At 34.2% G+C, this 15,189-nt stretch overlaps 1 non-coding gene across 1 annotated transcript; it reads left to right on the top strand.

Moving 5' to 3' along the window:
* The first annotated feature begins 3,388 nt into the window (after window positions 1–3,388).
* On the top strand, window positions 3,389–3,491 carry LOC116457205 (U6 spliceosomal RNA). Its single transcript, XR_004244964.1, has one exon. It is a non-coding gene; the product is annotated as a U6 spliceosomal RNA (small nuclear RNA).
* Window positions 3,492–15,189: the final 11,698 nt, after the last annotated feature.

Genomic DNA, 15,189 nt, shown 5'->3' with positions numbered 1-15,189 from the left:
CTGGCCTACAAGTGTTTCCCTGTGAAATATGCTAATGAGGATTCCCTTGTATCTCTTGTTGCTTATCTCTTGCTAGTTAAAGATTCTTTCTTTGTCTTTGACTTTTGACATTTTGACAATAATGTGTCTTAGAGGGTACTTTAGGTTGAATCTGTTTAGAAATCTTTCATCTACCTTGATCTGAATGTCCATCTTTCTCCCAAGATGTGGGAATTTTTCAGCTATTATTTTATTACATAGGTTTTCTATGCCTTTTCCCATGTCTTTTTCTGGAATACCCATAATATGAATATTTCTTATCATAATGGTGTCCCATACATCCTATAGACTTTCTTTACCATTTTTTCTTTTTAGTTTTAGTTTAGGTTTTCTTTTTAGTTTTTTCTTTTTAGTTTAGTTTTGTTTTGTTTTAGCTGACTTGGTTATTTCATAAGACATGTCTTCAAGTTTAGAACGTCTTTCTTCTGCTTGATCTACTTTATTGTTGATGCTCTTGATCATTTTTTATTTCATTCATTAAATTTTCAGCTCCAAGATTTCTGTGTGATTCTTTTTTATGATATTTATCTTTTTGTTGAATTTATCATTCATAATATAAATTGCTATCCTGGTTTTGTTGGATTTTCTCTCTTTATTCTCTTGTATCTTCCTGAGTTTCCTTAGTATCATTATTTTGAATTCTTTTGCAGGCATTTCATTTACTTCCTTTCCTTTGGGGTTGTTTACTAGAGAATTACTGTTTTCTTTTGGAGGTGTCATACCTTCTTGCTTTTTATATTTCTGTGGTCCTATATTGATATCTACACACCTTGTCATACAATTGCCTTTGCAATTTTACAGCACAGCTTTCATAAGAGAAGACTTTTTTCCAAACATGTGACTATTGTTGCATTTGGGTAGAGTGCTTAGGAGGTGCAGTAGTGTAGTCTCTGTGATTTTATTGGTTGTAATCCAGTCATCAGTGTCATCAGGTTCCTCAGTGGCCTAGACTGTGAGCATTTGTGAAGGCATTAGTGTGTCTTTGCTGAGTTGGGGTCATCAGCAGCACTAGTCAACAAGAGGGATAGTCATTAGTTTCTAGGGGAACAGGTTATATGTAGCATTCCACAGCTCTATCAATAGCAAGGGAATGGTCACTGCCACCAGCAGCCACCAGGTGGGCCTGTCATCAGACCCAGGGGAGCATATATACCACCCTCAGCAGCTTTGGTGCTGCCAGTCACAGGGTTAGGGTTACCAGCAGCAGTGAACACCTATGGGTCTCTCCTCAGTCTCTCAGGGAGCACACACAGTGCTTAGCTACTGTACCAATTGAGGGATTGTGGTTGACACCATTAGAGGTTGTTGGCTCCCCAGGTAAGTAGGCAGGCATGGTACTTCTCCTTGGGGCAAATGATGCTGCATGTGCTCAGGTGACAGGATAACAATTGCTGGGTCAAGCTGGAGTCATGGTATTACATCCATTTTTGTAGGCATAATGGGAAAACAGTAGGACTCTAGGGATGTGGAGATGTAGGGGCTAATGAGCCCTAGGAGAGAATGTTCTTCAGCAGTGACTCTGCTTTCAAAATGATGTACCACAGCAGATTAGATCCTAAGGAGTGAGATAGACCCAGCATGAGTTCCCTCTCTGGAACAATACAGCCATCTGAACTCTAGACAGCTCCTTATCCTGAGCTTGGCCTGTGAGGACTATGAGTCTTTCATGTAGCTAGTATTGGAGGCATTCAGAGTGGTAACCAGGACTGCTAGGGGTCTCTTGCTTACCTTTTTCCCACAATGGGTAGCTCATCCTGGCTCTGGGACAATCTGGCTGGGTGCTTCACTTCCCTCTCTATGCTGTTATCCTAAGTTAGTGTACCCCAGAGAATCTTGTCACTTTCTTGCTGAATTCTTGTATTCTGCAATTTACTCTGCTTTTAGCCACTCTACTTGAAGTGCAGTTATGTATTTCCTGTTTTTGGTCCTTTTTTGAGTAAAAGAGAAGCATTGAATAACTCTACTCAGGCATCTTGATCTTCATACATTTTAATCTGCAGTATTATTATTGTGCTTTAAATATTGCATAATCTCTATTGTAATTTCTTCTTTAACACATAAGATTTGTGGAAGTTTTTCGAAATAATTTTGATTTACTCATCAGTGAAATTTTTCTTTTACTATGGTTTTGCAATCATTTTATTGGTATTTTCAAATTCATTGATCCAATGACATATTCAATATTAGTAAATTCATTAAAATTTTAATACTTCTATTATAGCTCATGAGTTTTGTCTGCTTAAAAATGAATTTTAAATTTTTATGTAGAATGATATAATTATAAATGTGAAAAGGGATCATAAGTATCCCATACACAATAGCACTTCTTTTTCCCTCTACCATAATTTCAGCCAGTTAAGAGTTAGTCACGACAGACAGGCAAGTAGAGACAAAAAGTTAGTTTATAATTGTTAAATTGACCATGAGAAATGTGACTTAGTTGTCCTTGGCAATGGCTTATTAGTGTATGACTTCTGAATTAGGCAGACTTGCACAGGTAGAATCACTGGCAATGCTGCTTTACTGTGGGGGCTTCACTAAACCAATTTGGCATAAAGGAGGGCAATGGAGCAGAGTGTAGAATCTCTAAATGCAGATGAATCCTTAAAAGGTGAAGAAGCCTGCTCAGTTTTCCCTCCCAATCTCTTAAACTTATATGTCTCTCTGCCTCAGAAAATGAAAATATATGAAGGAGGGATATAGCAGCCAGAGGAATCCCTTCTAGCAAATGCAATGGAGATTGCTTATTTTAACTGTGTTCAAATAATACAGTTACAAAAATTCAAATAATTTAACATAATATTCAAAATATCATGTAATCTAATTTTTTTTTCATTTACTATTACAAAATTTTCTGAAAGAAATGAGATAGTGCACTATTATTATGGCTTGTAAATATGTTGAATTTTGCTTTATATCTTTTGCATTCTAACTGCAGATACATATGAATTCATGACTGCTATAGCCTCTTGTTGGATTTTCACATTTATTTTTGTGAAGTATCCAGAACAGGATTTCATATTGCATTCAGTTCTCACATTTTTTAATCTGTTAATATAAACTAGATATTCAGTCTGTCTTTGCCTTTTATAAAGGATGTAATCTATTATTTTACACAATATTTGTCTTCATTTTTATACTTTTTAAAAGGGTTTAGAATTTTAGGTTAGCCAATATTTTCTTTTATCACTTTAAATGTATTTTGTCCTGGCTTTAATCATTTTTGAGAAGTCAGCAATCAATCTTATTTTTAATCTTTGAAGTTAATGAATAAGCTTTTTCTTGGATAATTTTTGAGTTTTCCATTTCTTTTAGGTTTCTATCATCTAAAATGTATGTATGATGCTTGGTTCCTTTAGCAGCACGTATATTAAATTGGACTGATACAGAGACGAATAGTGTGGCCCCTCTGCAAGGATAACATAAAAATTTGTAAACTGTTCCATATTTTTGCTATTAGAAAACATTGTGAGCAACTATAACCCAACAAACCAGAACACCTAGAAAAATGGATAATTCTTGGACACATAAAACCTACCAATATTGAATATCAGAGAAACAGAAAATCTGGAAAGACCAATATCACGTAATAGAATTGAGTTAAAAATTTAAAAATCTCCCATCAAAGCAAAGCCCAAGACCTGATGTCTTCACTGCTGAATTCTACCAAACATTTAAAGAAGTACCAATGTCAATTTTTCTCAAACTATTCCAAAAAAATGAAATGGGAGAAAATTCTTTCAAACTCATTCTTCAAGACGTGCATTACCCTGACACCAAAACATACAGCAAAGCAAATAAAACAGCACATCAAAAATATTATTTACCCAAAATCAAGTAGGACTTATTCCAGCATTCCAAAGATACCTCAACATATGCAAATCAATACATGAGATAAATTTCATCAATAGAATGAGAAAAAAAAACATATTGTAATCTCAATAGATGTAGGAAAAGTGTTTGATACAATTTAACATGCTTTTATTAGAAAAACTTTCAACAAATTAGATATAGAAGGAATTTACCTCAACACAACAAAGGCCATATGTGGCAAACCCACAGTTAACATCATACTGAATGGGAAACAGTTGAAAGCTTTTCTTCTAAATTCTGAAACACAACAAGGATGTCTACTGCTACTATTTGACATACTACTGGAAGTCCTAGCCAGAGCAATTAGGTAAGAGAAATAAATAAAGGATATTTATATTGGAAAGGAGGAGGTAAAATTGTCTCTATTTGCAAAGAGCATGATTGTATATACAGAAAAGTCTAATGACACTACCAAAAAAGTGTTTGAATTAAGAAATAAAGTCAATAAACTCACAGGATACAAAATCAACATATGGAAATCATTAGCATTTCTATACGCCAGTATGAACTACCTGAATAAGAAATCAAGAAAGCAACTTCTTTTATAATAGCTACAAAAATACAAAATATCCTGGAATAATTTAACCAATGAGAACATCTCTACAATGAAAACTATAAAACATTGATAAAACAAATTGAAGAAAACACAAATAAATATTAACATATTTCACGTTTATGTATTGGAAGAATTAATATTGTTAAAATGTCCATATGATCCAAAGCTACCTACAGATTCAGTGTAAACCCTATCAAATTACCAAAGCTAATCGTTATATATACAGAAAAAAAAATCTTAAAATTTGTATGGAACAACAAAAGTCCCACAAATAACCAAAGCCGTCCTGATCAAAAAGCACAAAGTTGGAGGCATCAAACTACCTGACTTCAAAATATACTACAAAACTATTTCAACTAAAACATCATGGTATTGGCATAAAAACAGACACACAGACAAATGGAACAGAATAGAGAAGCCGGAAATAAATCCACACATTCACAGACAACAGCATTTCAAAAAAGGCACCAAAAACACACATAGGGAAACGTCAGTCTTTTCAATAAGTGGTTCTGGGGTAAACTGGATATCCACATAAAAAGAGTGGAACTAGACCCTTATCTCTCACCAGTGACAAAAATTAACTTAAAATTGATTACATTCCTAAAACTACCAGAAGAAAACCTAGAGGAAAGGCTTCATGGCATTGGTATTGGCAAAGAATTTTTTAATAAGAACTCAAAGGCACAGGCAACAAAATAAAAAACAGACAAATGAAAATACATAAAAATGTTTCTGTACAGCAAAGGAACCAAGCAACGGAGTGAAGAGATGACCTAGAGAATAATAAAAAAAAAAAATCTGCAAACTACACATCTGACAAGGGGTTAACATTCAGAATATGTAAGGAACTCAAACAATTCAATATAAAAAATATAATCTAATTTAAAAATGGGTAAATGATCTGAATAGACATTTCTCAGAAGAAGACATATAACTGGCCAACAGGTATATGAAAAAAATGCTCCGTACCACTAATCCTCAGGAAAATATAAATCAAGACCTCAGTGGCACAGCATCTCATCCTAGGTAGAAAAGCTATTGTCAAAAAGAAAAATGGTAACAAATGCTGGCAAAGATATGAATTAAAGGAAACCTACCCGCTATTGTTGGGAATGCAAACTTGTGTAGCCATTATGGAAAACAGTATAGATGTTCTTCAAAAAGTAAAAATAGGACTACCATAGCATCCAGTAATCCCACTACTGGGTATATATCCAAAGGAACTGATATCAGTTTTTCAAAGAGATGTGTACACTCTCATGTTATTGCAACACTATTCAAAATATCCAAGATAGGGAATTAACCTAAGTGTCCATGAATGGATGAATGAATAAAGAAAATGTGGTATATTTACACAATGAAATACTGTTCAGCTGTAAAAAAGAATGAAATCTTGTCATTTTTTACAGGTTAGATGAGTCTGGAGGACACTATGTTAAGTGAAATAAGCCAAGCACAGAAGGACAAATACTGCATTACCTCACTCATACATGAAATCTAAAACAGTTTATCTCATAAAACTAAAGAGTAGAATAGTATTGGGGGATCTGGCCAGCAGCCCACAATGCAACGGGGCTCTCTCTTTGTTCCCAGGTGGATTGGCAGGTCGAGAAATAATAGACACACACAAGATAGTGAAAGCTAGGTCCAGGGGGGTCACTGCCTTCTGGTCCCACAGTGCCAACGATGCACTGGATATACCAGCATTTATTATTGTTTAGTGAGGGCAGGGGTAGGTTAGTGAGGGATTTAGGATCATTTGATTATGAGGTGAGATGGTCACACAGGGATGAAGTAATTCTTTAACATAACATCTGTATGCAGAAGTACAGTATACAGAGGTAAGAATTTACAATATAGTGTGTGCATCAGTAATTTCTAACAGAGCCTTAAAACAGAAACACAGTCTTTCCATAACCTGTGATTAGCAGGATATTAATCAGCAGTAACAGTTGCAGCAAAAGCTGGTTACAAACAATCCACAGAAACAGGACGTGAAGTTAGACAACTGGTTAGACCAGAAACTCTCAGAAGGGAGTATGCCGTAACCCTAAAGAGGCCTAGAAGAGCCGTGGCAAGATGAGGGCATCTATAGCCCTATCTTATCCATATGGACAGGCGCCCCTCATGCATCCATTTATAGGCTCTCCACAAGGGTCGTATTCCATTCCCAGAGCTATGAACATCTGCTTTTCTGGGATAGGAATCTTGGTGATGTGAAACCTCTTTGACTGCATGTCCATTCATAGGTTGTCTGCAGGGGGAAGCACATCAAGCGCTGTTGGCTCATTCTGGCAGTCAAACCTGGCATTGTCTTTACACAATCCTGCATGCAATTTTGTATTTACAATAATCAGGAGCATTTCATCTTTTATTCTGTAGCAATAGTTTCAGGGGGTCTCCCTACAGAATAGTGGTTATCAGAGGCTGGGGAGAGTAGGGAGGAGGAAGAATGGGGAGAGATTGCTCAATGGGTACAAAGTTACAGTTAGATAGGAGGAACAAGCTGTAGTATTCCATTGCACAGTAGGATAACTATAGTTAACCATAATATATTGTATATTCCAAAATTGCTAGAAGAGATTATTTTGAATATTCTCACCACAAATAAATGATAAATCTTTGAGCTGATGAATATGCTAATTACCATAATTTGATCATTACACATTGTATACATGTATTGGAACACCATACTGTGACCGCAAAATACATGCAATTATTATTTATAAGTTATAAATAAAAATATATGTATGATGGTTGTGTTTGTATCCATCCTGCATGTGTTACATAGTGTTCCCTGTAAGTGTATTCTGATTATATTTTCAATTTTGGAAAAATAATCAATATTGTCTTCAAAACATTTTCCATCTCAAATCATCTTTCTCGTCTCTCCTTTTGGTGTGGTAGTTGTAGCTATACACATATATAGTGTTTCATCTTTACATATATATCTGCTATCTTTTCCTCGCAAAACTCAACAGGAAAAAAACAAACGGTCCAATTAGAAAATGGACACAAGTTATAAACATATTTTACAAAACAGGATATGCATATGGCAAATAACCACATGAAAAAATACCCAGGGTCATTAGAAATTAGAAAAATACTAATTAAAATCACAATTTGATACCAACCACACACATATTTGTTTGGCTATAATAAAAAATTTATTACAACAAACGCCTGCAAAGATGCGTATAATTGGATTATTCCTACACTTCTTGTGGGAATATAAAATGGTACAGCTCCATGTAGAAAATAGTTTTGCAGTTTCTTAACTAACTCAACATGTAATGACCATGTGACCAAGCAATTAAATGGATAAATTTTCAGCACTTTATCCAGAGAAATTAATATTTACATTCACACAAAATTCTGTATCTGAATATTTATAGTATCTTTATCCATAATAGCCAAATTCTGAAAATAACCTAGATATCCTTCAATGTGTTACAAATAGTGGTACATCCATAACATGGATTGATAAACTAAGCTATACAAATGAACAAACTATTGGTAAATGCAACCAACCTGCATGTATCTCCAAAGAATTATGGTGAAAAAAGCCAATACCAAAATGTGCCTACTGTATGATTCCATTTATGTCATACTCTTGAGTAACAAAGTTATGGAAATAGAAAACAGAGAAGTTGTCAGGTTAAGTTGTAGGGAGGAACAAGAGGGACATATTTATGGTTATTTCAGGGCAAATAAGAAATACTTGTTGTGATGTAAATATTTTATTTGTGATCTTGTACTATAGGTTCACAAGATGTTACTTCTGGGGAAACTGAGTAAAATGTGCATAAGATGTCTCCATTTTATTTCTTACAGTAAAATGTAAACTTATATCTCAAAATAAAACATTTAATTTAAAAATAGTAAAGACATATTAACTATAGATATTACCTTTCTATAAAGAGAAATTATTACTTTTTCTTCTGACCCATGCTTATTTTCCATCTGCATATCCTGTTTTGTAAAATATGTTTATATCTTTTGCCCATTTTCCAATTGGAAAATTTGTTGGTTTTTTTTCCTGTGGTTTTGATCAGAGATTGAGCTGATTGGTAACTGGAATTTATTTTTTGTAAAGGTGTTCTACTTTTGGTATTTCTTCCTTTATGAGGTAAACCTACACAATTTCCAACTAAAAATCTGGCATGTTTACCAGGTACATCCTTTATTTGCTTGCCCTGACCTTACGGATTTTTCTTCCCAAATACATGATACTCTCAAGAACTATGCTCAGGTTCTCAGTCTTTCAGTTACTGCTAGGGATCCGTTAATGTTTCAAGAAGCAAATTAGAGCTAAATTTGAGGCTCAAACTCTGTGCACTCCAAGGTTATAGTTCCTCAAGCCCTAGATAACTTAAGATTTTACACAGCTTTCACACCCGCCCAGCTTTGCTTCTTGTTCTCATTTCGAAATTGTTCTGATGCAAAGTATTCTGTCATAGCTACAAACAGAAGTACAAAATGTTTCTCACATAATGAGCCAAAGCAAGTCAATACAAGCAAGTGTTACCAGCATCCTGGAAGCAAGAGAACGGGAGTAGTTGCTAACATCCCCAGTGAGCAGCACACACCAACATTCTGAATTATTAATTTTGGAATATATTTTTTATCTTTTCATATCTCTTACAACTTAATATCTCTAATGTTTTCTTTTTATATTTCAGTGTTTTGTGTGATTTCTTCACATCAGTTTTCCAATTCACTGAGTGTCTATTTAACAGTGTTTATTAGTTGATTCATACAATATATTTATTTCAAATATTAAATTCTCACATCCAGGGATTACTGTATGACTATTTTTCAATTTCTTTCCTTTTAATAATATTTTCTTATACAAATCATGCTTAGCCCTATTTCAATGCTTTTCATATTATTTCATCTTATTTTTGAGGCATGAAATATCCTAGGCTGTTGCTTTCTATATGTCACAGCTGTGGATTCTTTTAGATGCTTTATACTTTCAGCAAGAGCATCCATGGTAATTGCACTTGTCTCTCTCGTGGTATAATCCCTATGAATTAGATTTGCAATGAACTCTGACCAAGTCCACAAGCTTACCAAGCTGAGTTTTGTTTTGTTTTTGTTTTTGCTCAGTAACTGTTATACTTTGTTTCGGCTAGAAAGTGGGATTCAATTTAAAACAATCTTTAGTAACTTAGAAGTAATATTTCAACACACAACAATCAGTTAGGAAAAGTTATTTCTTACTTTAAATATTATACTGTCATTTCCAGGATTTCCATATAATTATTTTCAAGTTTTCTTTCTTTTATTTTATAAATAAACTTATCTTATTCAAATGATGATTTAATTATTTCATAGACTTTTTATATTGCACTATTGTATCTTCTTTCTTGGATATGAAATTCCCTTTTTTGATATATACAAGGCTAACTGTGCTTTAATTGCTGGTAAATTCTTCTAGTAGCAATCTAGTAGCACTATTTCAGTAAATATCAAAATATACAATTGTTGGGCAACAAACAACATATATGCATCTATTAATTTATTTTTTACATATATACAGTAAAATTACCCTTTCAAGTGTACATTCTGTAGGTTTAGATGAAACTATAGTTGTATACACACCACCACAATTAGAATACAGATGTTTCATTATCTCCAAAGTTTCTTTCCTTCCACTTCCATCCTCTAGACACCAAATCTGTTCTCTGTACCAATTAGTTTGCTTTTCCAGAATGCTATATTATTGGAATAACTCTACATGACTTTTAAAAGATGATTTAAAAAAAAAAAACAAGTACTTTTTTCTTTGAAAATTAAAGAAGAATTTCTCCTCATGTCTTCAAATTAATCAATACATTATTTTTTATTAACAAATGAAATTACAGAATTCCAAATGATAGAACCATTTAGAAGGGTGCTTGTAAAAATTTTTTTGTCAGGTTTGTCAAAGATCAGATAGTTGTAGATATGCGGCATTATTTCTGAGGGCTCTGTTCTGATCCATTGATCTATGTCTCTGTTGTGGTACCAGTACCATGCTGTTTTGGTTACTGTAGCCTTGTAGTATAGTTTGAAGTCAGGGAGTGTGATGCCTCTAGCTTTGTTCTTTTGGCTTAGGATTGACTTGGCGATGGGGGCTCTTTTTTGGTTCCATATGAACTTTAAAGTAGTTTTTTCCAATTCTGTGAAGAAAGTCATCGGTAGCTTGATGGGGATGGCATTGATGGTGCTGGGAAAACTGGCTAGCCATATGTGGAAAGCTGAAACTGGATCCCTTCCTTACATTTTATACAAAAATTAATTCAAGATGGATTAAAGACTAAATGTTAGACCTAAAACCATAAAAACCCTAGAAGAAAACCTAGGCAATACCATTCAGGACATAGGCATGGGCAAGGACTTCATGTCTAAAACACCAAAAGCAATGGCAACAAAAGCCAAAGTTGACAAATGGGATCTAATTAAACTAAAGAGCCTCTGCACAGCAAAAGAAACTACCATCAGAGTGAACAGGGCAACCTACAAAATAGGAGAAAATTTTCGCAACCTACTCATCTGACAAAGGGCTAATATCCAGAATCTACAATGAACTCAAACAAATTTACAATAAAAAAAACAAACAACCCCATCAAAAAGCGGGCAAAGGATATGAACAGACACTTCTCAAATGAAGACATTTATGTAGCCAAAAAACACATGAAAAAATGCTCATCATCACTGGCCATCAGAGAAATACAAATCAAAACCACAATGAGATACCATCTCACACCAGTTAGAATGGCGATCATTAAAAAGTCAGGAAACAACAGGTGCTGGAGAGGATGTGGAGAAATAGGAACACTTTTACACTGTTGGTGGGACTGTAAACTAGTTCAACCATTGTGGAAGTCAGTGTGGCGATTCCTCAGGGATCTAGAACTAGAAATACCATTTGACCCAGCCATCCCATTACTGGGTATATACCCAAAGGACTATAAATCATGCTGCTATAAAGACTCATGCACACGTATTTTTATTGCGGCACTATTCACAATAGCAAAGACTTGGAACCAACCTAAATGTCCAACAACCATAGACCGGATTAAGAAAATGTGGCACATATACACCATGGAATACTATGCAGCCATAAAAAATGATGAGTTCATGTCCTTTGTAGGGACATGGATGAAACTGGAAACCATCATTCTCAGTAAACTATCGCAAGGACAAAAAACCAAACACTACATGCTCTCACTCATAGGTGGAAATTGAACAATGAGAACACATGGACACAGGAAGGGGAATATCACACTCCGGGGACTGTTGTGGGGTGGGAGGAAGGGGTCGGGGGGAGGGACAGCATTAGGAGATATATCTAATGCTAAATGACGAGTTAATGGGTGCAGCAAACCAACATGGCACATGGATACATATGTAACAAACCTGCACATTGTGCACATGTACCCTAAAACTTAAAGTATAATAATAAAAAAAAATTTTTTTTGTACCTTTCCACACGAAAGTGTCTAATAATAATTAAATTAAACCTCATCAAAATAGCTCTCTTGACCACCTGCTTGTAAAATCCCTTCCCCTGAATTGTTTCAAATCTGTAGAAATGAATAACACTGCCTTACTGCCCCCTAGTGTTTGAAGTTTATGGATATCCCAGTAGAGTTAAGGAAACATGATCGCTGCTACCCTTTGCCAGGTGTTCTGCCACACTCTTATTTTACATCTGGGATGATGAAATGCATAAAATCTCATGACAATAAATATCGAGGCATATGATATACAAGGCAAAAATCACTAGTATAATACCCAAGTCAGGTGGAAATATGCTTTGCTAATTCCAGTTTATTTCCCAGGTGGAGAACTCATTAGAAGAGGGGAAAAGAATAACACACACCACTAACCTCCAGTATTGTCCAAAGTTTTCAAGGCATGGTTAGAGAGCTGTAATTAATTCATAGCATAAGAAGTATAACTAACATTACAAGCAACATTCTAGACGAGCTGGACAAAGAGATTTTCTGTGTTAGTTTGGATCTTCTGAGAAGCACACACCAAAATAGGATTCAAGGTGCAAGAAATTTACTAGAGAAATGTGCAAAGTGATTGGAATGGTGTCTGACATGTTTTAAGTTCTATATATGTGTTTGCTGTATTAAAATATTCCATCGAATATCTAAGTGGCTTCCAAAGTTTCTCTACCATTAGTAGGTTTGTCAGATTTAGCAAATAACATACAGGATTCTTGTTAAATTAGAACTTCAGATTAACAAAGAAGAAATTTTAGCAAAAGTATGTCCCACACAATATTTTTTTTCTGAAATTAAAAGAACGTACAAATATGTTAATAGCGTTTTGCTAGTCATAAATGAATGCAATTATGTACAAGAACAAGATTCTTTTGAGTAAATGACAGATTTGATTCCAAGGCATAATCAGAGATTTTTTTTATCAGTCATACCACCATTCATAGTTTCACTGTGTGTGTGAGTGTGTTTGTGTTTGTGTTTCAGACGAATCAAAGTAAAAATGCTGTAAGTGATGAAATGCAGATACACTACTGAGTATAAGATACCAAATAATACTTATATCTCAAAAACAAACCAACACATTTTGTCTCTAGTATTTAATTTGTTTCTAATTTTCATACAAATGTAAAACTGAAAATTCACAGTTAACTGCTATAATCTCAGCAAGTTGCAATAAAATGTGTTTAAAAGGCTGAAACATTGACAGGTGCCTATGATTTAACATGATAATTTGCCTAGATTTTCAAGCATTTCATTGTATATTAAAAACCAAAGTGCTGATCAGAACAGGCTTTGATATCATTTGAAATTGAGTTTCTAACTTTAGCTTTGAATCTTGAAAGAGCCTGGTAGGTCTCAATGCACAAAGAGAGTAATTACACATATTGAGAGGTGAGAATTTTTGCAAAAGCCTCACTTTTGAAAACCCAGAAATATTTTAAGGAGTGCCATTGGGATTTCTTTCAAAATGTATGTGATAATTCATCTGCAAGGTGTTGAAAATGAAAGGTTTTCCAAAAGTTGATGTTATATCTATATCCTATAGCCTGGATCAGTGATATCAAGGCACACAATCAGCTTCTATCTACTTGTTTTCATTTGTTTATTTGGTTGTATGCAGAGTACTTATTAAATTTAATCTTGATACTACAGATCCACTCATTACCCTAAACTTGTCACCCTACAACTCAACATAGTAAATGTTTTCACATAGTTGGATAAAATGTTAAGTAGGCGTGGTTATTTTATATATATATATATATGTAATTATATAGTCAATAATTTTACGTATCTTTGTTAATATAATAATTATATGTATACAATTGTATACAATTGTGCTACGTATATGTGGAGTTACATATATTTCACTTGTCCATTCAACTGGAGAATTGATAATTTTTTCTTGCTATGTAAAAATAGCAGGATATTTTGTTGAGGGGGCCAATGCATTCTCATACATTATGTTTATGTACTTTATCTTGAAATCCCCAAAAGCAATGTCTGGATTTGGCTTATCATTAGAATTCCAAGGCCCATGTACTTCACATTATTTCACATAAAGAAATGGAGTAAACTCAGTGAATTTAAGATTATACATTTCTATTGAATGATCTCAACCATCCCGTGATTGTATTTGAATAAATGGCTTAGTATATGTTAACATATAACTAAAATATGTATATTCTAAATATAAATTTTTATTTGTGGTGTTTTAAATTTTGCCCAATATTCTTATTGCTTTGATAACTATTTGACATTCAAAACTTCTTTCTACATGGTTCTACTGTCCATGCGTAGGATCAATTATCTTGTCAAAATATGACAGATGGTTGCATGCTAAATCCCCAAATACCTCAGTAGTCAATGTTTTATCAGTTTTGATGAAAAATTGTGTTTTTCTGGGAATCTTCCATGATAGAGATTTTCTACTTTGGCTGCACTTTGGAATCATCTGGGGACCTCCTGATGTTCAGTTGCAGACACCCTGGCCCAGTCAATTTCATCAGAATTAAATCTCCTTTGGTAATTTCTGGAGTTTTAACCTGAAGGAATTGTAAAAATAATAATTTCAAAGTATTTACCCAATTAAATTATTCTTCCATTCCCCTTCATCCATACATTCACAAATATGTATTGCAGGTCTATTGTTAACTAATGATTGAAATAGACTTTGGATATCCAGTAATCAGCATAGCAACAAAACTTCCTGTCTTTATCTTGTCTAGCAGTGATAATATATATTTGACAAGCAAACAAGCTAATAATTGTAAAATGGGAGGGAAGTAAACAGAGCTCAGAGACAGAAAAGAATGGCAGGGCTATATTAGTAAGGTGTAGGATCAAATGCTACTCTAGAGATACCTAGATAACACTGGTTTTATTAAGAACGTGTGTGTGTGTGAATATATGTGTGTATATATAAGAATGTGTGTGTGTGTGTGTGTTTCACAAAACAGCAGTAAACAGCTCCATCATTCCTAAGGGATTTACTCATCCACATTTTCTGAAACGGTATGCCAGAACCTCCTAATACTAGCCTGCACCTTTTCTCTTTTATGTAAACCACCCACAAGTTGCAAACACTCCTCCCACTATGATCCTATTACCTAAGATTTATCTCAAAAATGCTATTTTTGGCTTTCTTTTCCCTGCCTTTTTTTTTTTTTTTTTTTTTTTTTTTTGATGAAGTCTCGCTCTGTCTTGCCCAGGCTG

Source organism: Hylobates moloch, unplaced genomic scaffold (genome assembly GCF_009828535.3).
Source record: "Hylobates moloch isolate HMO894 unplaced genomic scaffold, HMol_V3 SCAFFOLD_17, whole genome shotgun sequence".
Taxonomy (NCBI): Eukaryota; Metazoa; Chordata; class Mammalia; order Primates; family Hylobatidae; genus Hylobates; species Hylobates moloch.
This window is presented reverse-complemented; position numbering and strand designations above follow the sequence as displayed.